Consider the following 10,681-nt stretch of genomic DNA (forward strand, 5'->3'; position numbering starts at 1 on the left):
TATATCTACTGCTGATCAGTTATTTGGTTGTAATACATTGTAAATGTAGACGGAAGAAGTAAAGTAAGTTTATGTTTCTAAAATATAAAGTCTAATTGTTGACTAATCCTTATGATTCCCTAGCTTCTGTATAAATTGCTTTTAAAGAGTGTTTAAGCCTTTTATTCTTTCATGCATAAATTAAAAAGAAAAAAATATGTACAATATTCTCATAATGATGATGATAAAATAATAATTGATAATTCGGCTAAAAATACCATATCCTTTTTTATCACGAAGTGGCCCAGCGTTGGTCAGAAAATCAACTGTTGCTATCGGCCAGAAGCTTAATATAGGCGCTAAGGAGTGCACAGCAACCAGGAATTCCTAGCGCCAGCAAACTGAAGTGAACGTGCGCCGAAGCGAGACGGAAAGGGCCGAGCCATGGGTCAGGTCATTCTCATATCAATAGCTGTAGAAGGGCCATGCAAAGCTTCGTTTTCGAACGGTCACTAATGTGCTATTAACCGTCGATCTTCAAGATTTGTCCCGAGTATCCAATGCGTTTTACAAAGTATTTCATTACGTTTATTTAACGCTTTGTTATTTTTGTTTAGTGTTACATTTTAATGATTGCTAATTAGGTGATATTAATTATTCTAGAATCGAAAGAAGTACACTTAAGTTTACTTAAGCTTTTACTAATAGCTATTTTGTTTAACATTAATGTTCAAAATTATATATATATATATAAAATTGGAACAATCTAGAAGAATATTTATTCTGTCATATTGCAAGCTTGAAATTTAACGATACAATTAATTTTTTTTTATTACACTATTGATTTTTATTTGAATGAAGTTTTTCATCTCTCTTTATAAATAAATTTAATAGAACTTATATTTGAATTTATCGCTGCCGATGTGCCATTACTTACATTAAGATTTAAGCGAAAGACATGTTTTTCTTTTATTTTTTCTTTTATTTTTTCTTATATTTACTAAAGTATTTCTGTTCTGTTCTATTCCAACAATCCCAAATTCAAATTACTAATTTATTATTTTCTAATACATTAAATATTTTATATTCTCATTAGGATTTGCGTAAATATATATTGTTCATTAGCCTAAAATTATTAGTTTGAATTTTGAAATAAAAGTGAAATTCGTATGAAATTCGTGTATACATATATATATAATTTCGTAATTAGAATTACAAGAAAAACTATTTCGTATTTATAAATAAAATATTACCTTGTAATATTTACTTTCACAGTTTTTGTTTATTTTTATGAAGTAATTTTTTCTTCATTAGGATATAAAGCTTCAATTTATGCAAAGAAAATTTGTAATTCTAAAAAATACCAAAAATAAAAAATATTTTCATATCTGGTTAAAACTAATGTACTTAAATCTATATTAAATATATGAAATGAATCTTACTTACTACTTATTTGCAAATTTTTAAAACAGTTAACTTTTTTTTATTTTCTCCTGTTCTTAATAAAAATTATTTCGATTTTATAACAAAAAAATATGCAATTTAACAATAAATATTTCAGTTGAAAAATAGTTTAGATGGCTTCTTATATCATCTGCAGAAATTATATATAAATTATTCAAATTATATATGAATAATGTGTTGAATTTTTCATTATAATCCAAATTTCAATTAATAGAAATTTTAGATCTAATATAAGATTTTCTTAATATAAGATCTTAACAGTACTCAAATATTTTATTATATAATATTCTCAATTTTTTATATAATACTTTATATTAGTAGCTCATTAAAAATTGATTTTACATTACTAATATATAATAATTATTTGGTTTTTATTGCGAACAACTATTTGATAAATTCACCGTACATGCATATTTTATTCAATTAATTATATTCACTTAATTTGATGATTAAAATTAGGTTCATGCTTATAAATAGATTTTGGTGGTAGTGTAGTAAGGTTAAACGAAGGTTGAGATTTTCAGAAAACAGGATTCCTAATAAGATATATACAAGAGCTCATTAGAAATAATCGATCAGTGAGTGCCACTCGAGAGTTCAGAGTAATTTGTGCACAGACTTCAAGGTTTGTCCTGCAGTTGTTTGTGATTTCCAATTACTATGCAATTAAAGAATTTTTTTATATTATAAAAACGATTGATCGTTACATAGTGTTATTCAATTTCAATGAAATACACACTTTTTCGATAATTTGTAGATTTTTCAGCTTTTTTAATATTACAAATAATTATTTTATTATTTTTCTAATTATTAAAGCATATATCCCCCAATTTATAATAATTTTAGTGTACAATAACTTCTTGTATTAGTGATTCGCATGGTCAAATAGAGTGAAATGTATGAAATGTGATGGAAAATCTCAAGTCTCTGCACAAAAAGTCCAATCAGAACATATAATTCTTGATGTCGTTATCCCTCTTTTTTTCAAGGCAAAAAATGTAGCAAACGGATTTCGATATTCTAAACTTAAAGTTACTTCTACATTTCCTTCTTCTTTTCTTATTCTTTGATTCGAGTCGTCGTTTAGCACTTCGCTGGGTTGTCCACAAATTAGATCTTTTGACATTCTCTTCTGTTTCTGAAAATTCTCATAGTATTAAACCTCAAAAATAAAATCTAAGCTAAATTGCAAATTAGTATTTGTTATTATGTAATTGAACAAATTATCGAATTAATGTATATAAGCAACTTAAAAAATGAGCTAAAATAATTGAATAAAGAATTTTCTTTATCATTTATTCTGAATATTTAAGGAACTTTTTAAGATTATAAAACAACTATTTAAAAGAGAATATGAATTTAAAGCAAAATTTATTTTAATATTAAATCACTGACTGATTAATGTAAATATTATTCAAATTAAAATTAAATAAATTCCTATTATACTTTGACATAAGTAAAAAACTGTACACAAAACTGTTTATAATTTTTATAATGTATTATAATTTTTAACATGAAAAGTATCAAAATTATCATTTGAAAAAATAAAATATTGCAAAGAATGACGAAACGTGATAAATCAACTTCTTGTTTTATCAAAATATTATTATAATTCTATAAAATGTTTAATAATTTAAATACTATAGTTCATAATTATATCATGATAATGAAATAGAAAATAATAATTATTAATAATATAATAATTTATTTCCATTATTTTTAATGTAAACATGTATTAATTAACATATATATTGTGTATATGTTTATTAAAATATAAAATATAAATGTACTGAAAGTTTTTAATGCTTTTACACCCTATAATATCTAAAGCCTAAATTTTGTGTTCATCATTAGTTTATTATAAATTAATTTGATTTCATTATCTACTATTCTTTTCATAACTTACTAAATTTAAAATATATATTTTCATGTAATATGGAAATACATTGTTGAATAAAAAATAAATTTTAATTATTCTTAATATACAGTTCGAAGACTCAGATATAAACATTAAAATGCTTATTGAAAAGCTGTGAATAGATTGTTATAATTGTATAAATCTTTCTATGTATTATTTTTTGGAAAATATTAATTTACTTTTATTCCCTTGAAATTACTTATAATTAAATATTAATTCGCTATTAGAATCTATGAATAATTAAAGACTATGAATAATAAAATGAAATTTTTATTAAAATTATTACTAAATATTAATTTTTAATATAAATAGAATGATATAATATATATATATATATAAGTATTGTATTACGAAAATATTTGTAAGAATTATAGTTTTATTTTTTACTGAGATTTAGTAAAAAAAATTAATATGTCAAAATAGGAATTATCACTTAGTATGGATTTTAGATCAATAAAATAGATAAATAAAATCTTATAACATTAAAGCAATATGTAATATAGTAGAATTGAACTAAATATAATTAAAAAAATATAATCATGTTTTCATATAAAAAGCTATGATTTAAATAAACTAATTTATTTTTAATGAATTTTTTTTTATGAATAATTTTTTAAGACTTTCTTTTAAATTACAAATAAATAAATTTATATAAAAATATAAAAATTATAAAAATAAATTTTATTATTAATATGTGCGATGGGCAAATTCTCTTAAACTAAAATACTTCTGGACGAAATTACTTCGTTGCTTATAAATATAAATTTAATACTCCTATGTGTAAGTAATTAAAAAATATATAATCATTAAAGTACAATATTTATTTATAACCTATTTCTATAGTTTTTCAATTGTATTTAATTTTAGAAATACTGTAGTATTTTAATTGAAATACCATTTTGTATACAATTGTTGTGTATAAACTTTTCTATATAAATATAGCTGTAGGCTCTTCAATTTTTTACATAAAAATTATTTTATTATAAATATTATTATGTAATATTATTTATTTTGCGTAATGTATTTTTGATTAATTTTTTATTATTGATATGAGCCTGATAACATGATTTTTGAAAATATTATTAGGTATTTCCTAAGATTATTTTTACGAATTTGTAAATTTTCATCTAAATAATATTTGTTATTAAAATTTAAATAATATTCAATATTAAAATTTGAATAATATTTTATATTAAAATTTAAATAATATTTAATTTAAAATGTTGAACATTTATTAAGCTATTACCCGAATTACTCAATTTCTTTTGTATTACAAATCACAGTTTTACTGTAAAATTTTCAAATTTTAATTGAATATTAATTTACCATGGGTTATTACATGCTTTAATAATCATATAACTAGAAGTCATAATTTACTAAATTTATAAAAAAATAAAAAATTAATATAAATTGAAAGAAAATATAAAATAATTTTTTATTTAGACATAATTGTAAAAAGAGACCATAAATCATTGAATTTAAAAAATTTTAAATATAATTTATCTTATTTGAGTATATCATAGAAATTAATTTCAATATTACTTAGTAATATTTAATAACATAAATAATAATAAATAATAATAAATAAATAAAATTTTATTCATTGCAATATTTAAATTCAATTATTATTAAATTTAAATATTCTTGTAAATTAATTTATTTGAAGTTTATGTTAATGATATGAGTTATGAATTTAATCCGATCATTAGAACCTACTAATAATTATCATAAAAGTTAAATTTTTATTATATGTATTCATATCATATCACTATATTTTCTATTTTATAATATTATAAATGATCCAGAACGGGTTAACATTTGCTTTACCAACAGTAATTTTATTCGATATTGTAGATGAAAACTAAGACAGATATTGATAACGGAATTGAACTTTCAGATAATTGAATTAAGAAATCATTACATTTATATAGGCTGAAAGAGCTCGTGTGACTCAATGATAGAACTGTATGTTTCAGTATCGTAAATGTCGACTCTTTTAATAGATAATAGCATTTATCATTTATCATATAAAAATAGTGCTTTATAGCCTTTCATACAATAAAATTTACAAGGTATTTTGAAATATTTACACTAATAAAGAGCAACAAAATTCCGTGTTACATCAGAAAATATGGATTATTTCATAAATAGCCCTATTTTTTATTATATTCTTTATTCTTTTTTCTATTATATCGAGAACTATTTTAGAGAAAATTACATGCTATAAACACACATCCAATTAAATTTTCTACAATTATATTTTCGTTTTAAAAAATTATAATTTTAAATCTATTGTAACTTTCAAATTGACAATGATTTTAATTACACATTACCGAACGCAAGCAAAAGATCCTTTTTATCTATCACTTGAGATACGATACAATTAATTCAGATGAATTTAAGATATTGTCTCTTTAAATTAATTCTAATATAAGCTTTTTTATTTATCAGATACAAATGAAAGAAATTCTTTTCGATTATGTTAATAGTAATATTAGAACTAGCAACATATATTGTTGTAAATTAAAGTCGAATATTAGTATATTATAATATAATATTGATTCTTTTTATCATGTAAATGTAACTGCAATGGTATTTTATATCCACTAAATATAAATAGCACATTTCAATCTAATTTTCTTTCAGTATAGTTTCTACATCAATAAAGAACTTGTTATTTACTAATATCTAGATATGAAATAAAATAAAAATATACACTTGACTAATTAAATTTTCAAAAACATCATAATTAATTTTAAAAATATAATAAAAAAATTTATTGAATACAAGTACTGAACAAAGGTAAAAAAATACTTGGGTTGTAAATATTACTACAATTCTGAAATGACTAATTAAAAAATCGTCCATATTTCGAAACGAAATTACTTAAACAACAAAAGTGAGATTAAAAGTTTTAATTATCATAACTTCTATAAAAGTTTGTTAACGAAATATTTTTATAACAATTGCATTTTCTATTATAAGCCCGTTTTTCATAACTGTAACTTAATTGAGGACTTAATTACATATTATGCGCAATCCTTTACACAAGAAGAAATCTAATAGTAGCGTTAGAGTCTTGAACATAATTTAGTTGTAAATTAAAGCCCTATGGTAACGTAATAAATATTAGATGTCGACATACAATCGAATGCTGATCTATATAATCTTAATCTCCACCTATACGTGTATATCCAACTATCAACTTGCGTTCTTTTTCTTTAAAGTATAAGCTATAATTAATAAGAGCAACCTTGAGTTATAAATATTATTGACTGATACTTTATTCATTCAGAATTATTAATCTATAGTTATATGAAACTATATTTTATGTTATTAAATAATTAATTTTCTTAAATTCCAAATGATTCTAAAAGATTTCTTCATTTACAATTCCATATCTTTGTGTTTTCGCGAGAGCTTTGGTCATCTAAATTGTCTGTTTATTGGATATATATTATTATATAACATATGAGTATATATTGAAATGAAACTGCTTTATAATTAACTAATTATGTAAAATCTGATACGGAATCTGATCAGATTCATTCTGAATTAGATAATGTTTATCTAATAATTTCTTTTATACAACCACACATATGCATGATCACAAACGTAATCATTTCATTCGCGTAATATAATTAAAAATCTATAAAAAGAAATGTTAACGTTAATAATTTAATGTTAATTTTCAATTAAAATAAATAATGGTTCTAGTTTATTAAATTGAGGCAATATTATTATATTTATTATAAAATTATGAAAAACTCATTTAGTTTTGATTGATTGTCTTTGAAATAAAATAATTAAATAAAAGAAATATAGGTCTAAAAAATTTTAAATGTATAGTATACAACATAAGTAATTCAAATCAATATATAATCGGACGTAATTTATAATTTGGTACGGTATAGAGCATATTTTAATGATGAAAGTTTTTATTTTATCATTAATTAGGATTTTATTAATTAAAATTAATTAAATCATTATATTATACATTCCCATTTAACTTAATTTAATCAAGCATAATAATTTCTATAATTTTTATTTGATGAACCAAATTTGATTTACGTGGAATAATTGGAATGTAAAATTCATCTTTTAAAATACATAATATTTATTTTGTATTTAATATATTTAGCCAGATTCATATACATCTTATAAAATATACAAATTATATCAGAGTAAGCAATATTAGATTAAACTATTTATGATATAAAAATAGAGGCGACTGATGTATGCTACTAACAAATATTTCAATTTTGAATAATTTGCCGGGAATATAGTCAAGGAAAAATTGCAAAAAAATTGCACTACAAAGAAAATTGAAAATTGAGCTATATGATCACGATCTCACCAATAAAACCGGATCTGTTAATTTACCTTTCTTGTTCATCGTGTTTAGTTCCCATTTGATATCTTTTTTGCTAAGTCAGTGTAAATTATAGTTATACTATTCATCATTCATTTATAGAAGATAGTTTATTTTGGATGATCATTTCTTTGCTCATCGTGTTCCTAAATCGTATATTCTAAATTTTTAAATTTGATATCATTTTGTATACCATACCATTAAATATTTAACATAATTCCATAGAATCATATTATACTCTTTTTTGCTAATATAATTTTTTTGAACAAGTAAATTAATTTATGATAAATAAATTACTATGGGATGAAAGAAAATTCATTGGTAATTTAATAAAATGTCTTACAAGTAATAGAACATATAAATTATTATAATGAAATTCATATTAACTCTGTTATTTACTAAAATTATTAAACAAATTTCTCTAAAAATAAATAGGCAAATCTAACTTTATTTTAAACTAATTAAATAAATAGTTTATCATACTAACAAATATTTAAGAAAGAAATCAACATAGTTTCTAGTACAAGTGTAGTTTAAATAAATATATTAAAATGACAAAAAAAAATGATTTATTATATCTTTTACTTGAACTCTTAAATACTCGAAATTTCATTTTTAAATAAATCATAAAATCTGTATTTTACTCAAAATATTCAGAATTTGAATATTTTAAATATGATATAACTATATAAATAATCTTAAATAATTGAAAATTTAAGAATATTTTTACTTCTCACAATATTTTATTAAAATCTAATGATATATTACGTAGGTAGAGTTTTATTATTTTAATTAAAATATTATTATTTGACGACATTGCATCTACTTTTAAAAATTTGGGAACTAAATTGTTCTAAATTAATATATTAGATGCCATTATTAATTACAAATACGTATAATTTTCATTTGTTGCTATCATTATATTTTAAAATGAATATTACCTAAACCTCGGAAAATAAAAAGACTTTTTTTGAATTTTTAATGAAAAATGTTTAATGAATAAACTAAGTGATCTTAAAATAAATGAGATAGAATACGATCAGATTTGTAATCACTTGAAAGTTTTTTCTTTATTTAATTACTCATTTATTATTCATTTACATTATGTCATTTTTATTCATTTTAGTTTTTCCATCTTTTGTATTTTATCTTTTATTGATGCTACTACCAAACTCCTCTTGATTCATTTTTAATGTTTTTTATTTTCCTTCAGCCCTTTAACGTTTTACTTATGTTTTCCTTTTCTTTCATTACTCAGATTTAATGGAGGTTCGTTTATCTGTACTCTTTCTGATTTGATTATTTTCTGTATTTATTTTTATTTTTAAAATACACGTACATGCTCGAAATCTTTTCTTGCTGCGCTTATATGTACAAATTGTGTCAATATATACTTTTGCACACATAAAAAATGCATGATATTTGTGATGAAATTGTTTGAAAAACAGGTTTATTAATTTAATTTAAAATTAATATGAAAAGTGTATTTTCCAAAAATATATTTTTACCTTAATGGTTCAGGATAATAAAAACAGTATATTGTTTTTTAATTAGTTTGATAATGAATTTTGAGAAAACGATAACGAATTTAAAGGACAAATTACAAAGAATGAAAGATTAATAGAACTGAAAAATTCAAACGCTTTGATCTTCTCTATTTATATAGACATTTTGATTAAATGGTATGAAAAAATAAGTAATATCCGCAATTCCATACGAGCGTAATTTTATATAATATCATTAATATAATATTAGCTTATACATATAAATTTCCACTCTTTTTGTCTCTCTCTCTCTCTCTCTCTCTCTGTCTCTGTCTCTGTCTCCATCGCTCACTTTATATTTGAAAATGATTTTAACAAATTTAATAATTATCAGTATAATAATTTTAAATTATTAAATATAATAATTAACAATTATTTGTTGTCATTTTAATTTTTATTGAAAATATTTAAAATAAGTAAGGTTAATTCTCTTAATTAAATAATAACTCTACTTTTGAACTATTTTAATTTCATAATTGTGAATTAAAAAATCATTAGATTATATCCTTTTAACCTTACCTTAGAATAGTTTACCTTATTTTTCATTAATCGAACCAATTAATTATCTTGATGAGTAATAATCTTATTACAAAATATTATAGTTTTTAAAAAACTATTAAATATATAAGCTTTAAAAAAATATGTTTAAATTAAATTGTCGTTATAAATATAAATTCTTTTGATTAAGAAAATCTTTATAATATTTTTATAATAGGTTAAACATTTATTTTAAGTCTCATGTCGACTAATCAATAAGTTTTTATAAATGAAATTTTTAAATCCTATTTTTACTATATTTAATCTTTCTTTAATAAGAAAAATACAGTTTTTACATTAATATTCATTCAAACAATAAAAGCTTGAACGAATTTACACGGTAATTAGAAAGAGCGTCAATTCTCTTTATTAAGGGCAAAAGTTTCCACTAACACCATGACTGTTGTTATTAGGAAAAAATTTCATAATCGCAAATAATGAAAAATAGTAAATTCTATCGTAAGTAGAAAAAGAATTGTATATATGCTTTGTTCGGAAAATAATTCCACAATCTGACTTGTCAGCGAAACGTGCAAAAATCAACTTAGAACAAAAATCCACTAGATGTTGTGTGGGGTGCGCGGGCAAGTAAAGGGTGAATGTACTGATTAATAATTAACACATGTCTTTATTATTTCTATTTATTTGAATTGATTTACAAAAGGGTGAATTACAGACGAACTTTATTTTTCTTGATAATCTTGTGGTGTTGAAATATATTTACTATGAATGAAGCAGGTTATAATCTATTGAATATTATCACTAAGAGGTTATGGTGATTGTAGTGCTCTGATCGAACACTGGAATGCTATTGTGTTTATCTTAACACGTGTGCAGTTGCCTCTAAATATCGGTCGTAAGAGAGCC

The sequence above is a fragment of the Ceratosolen solmsi genome, unplaced genomic scaffold (genome assembly GCF_000503995.2).
Source record: "Ceratosolen solmsi marchali unplaced genomic scaffold, CerSol_1.0 scaffold10, whole genome shotgun sequence".
Taxonomy (NCBI): domain Eukaryota; kingdom Metazoa; phylum Arthropoda; class Insecta; order Hymenoptera; family Agaonidae; genus Ceratosolen; species Ceratosolen solmsi.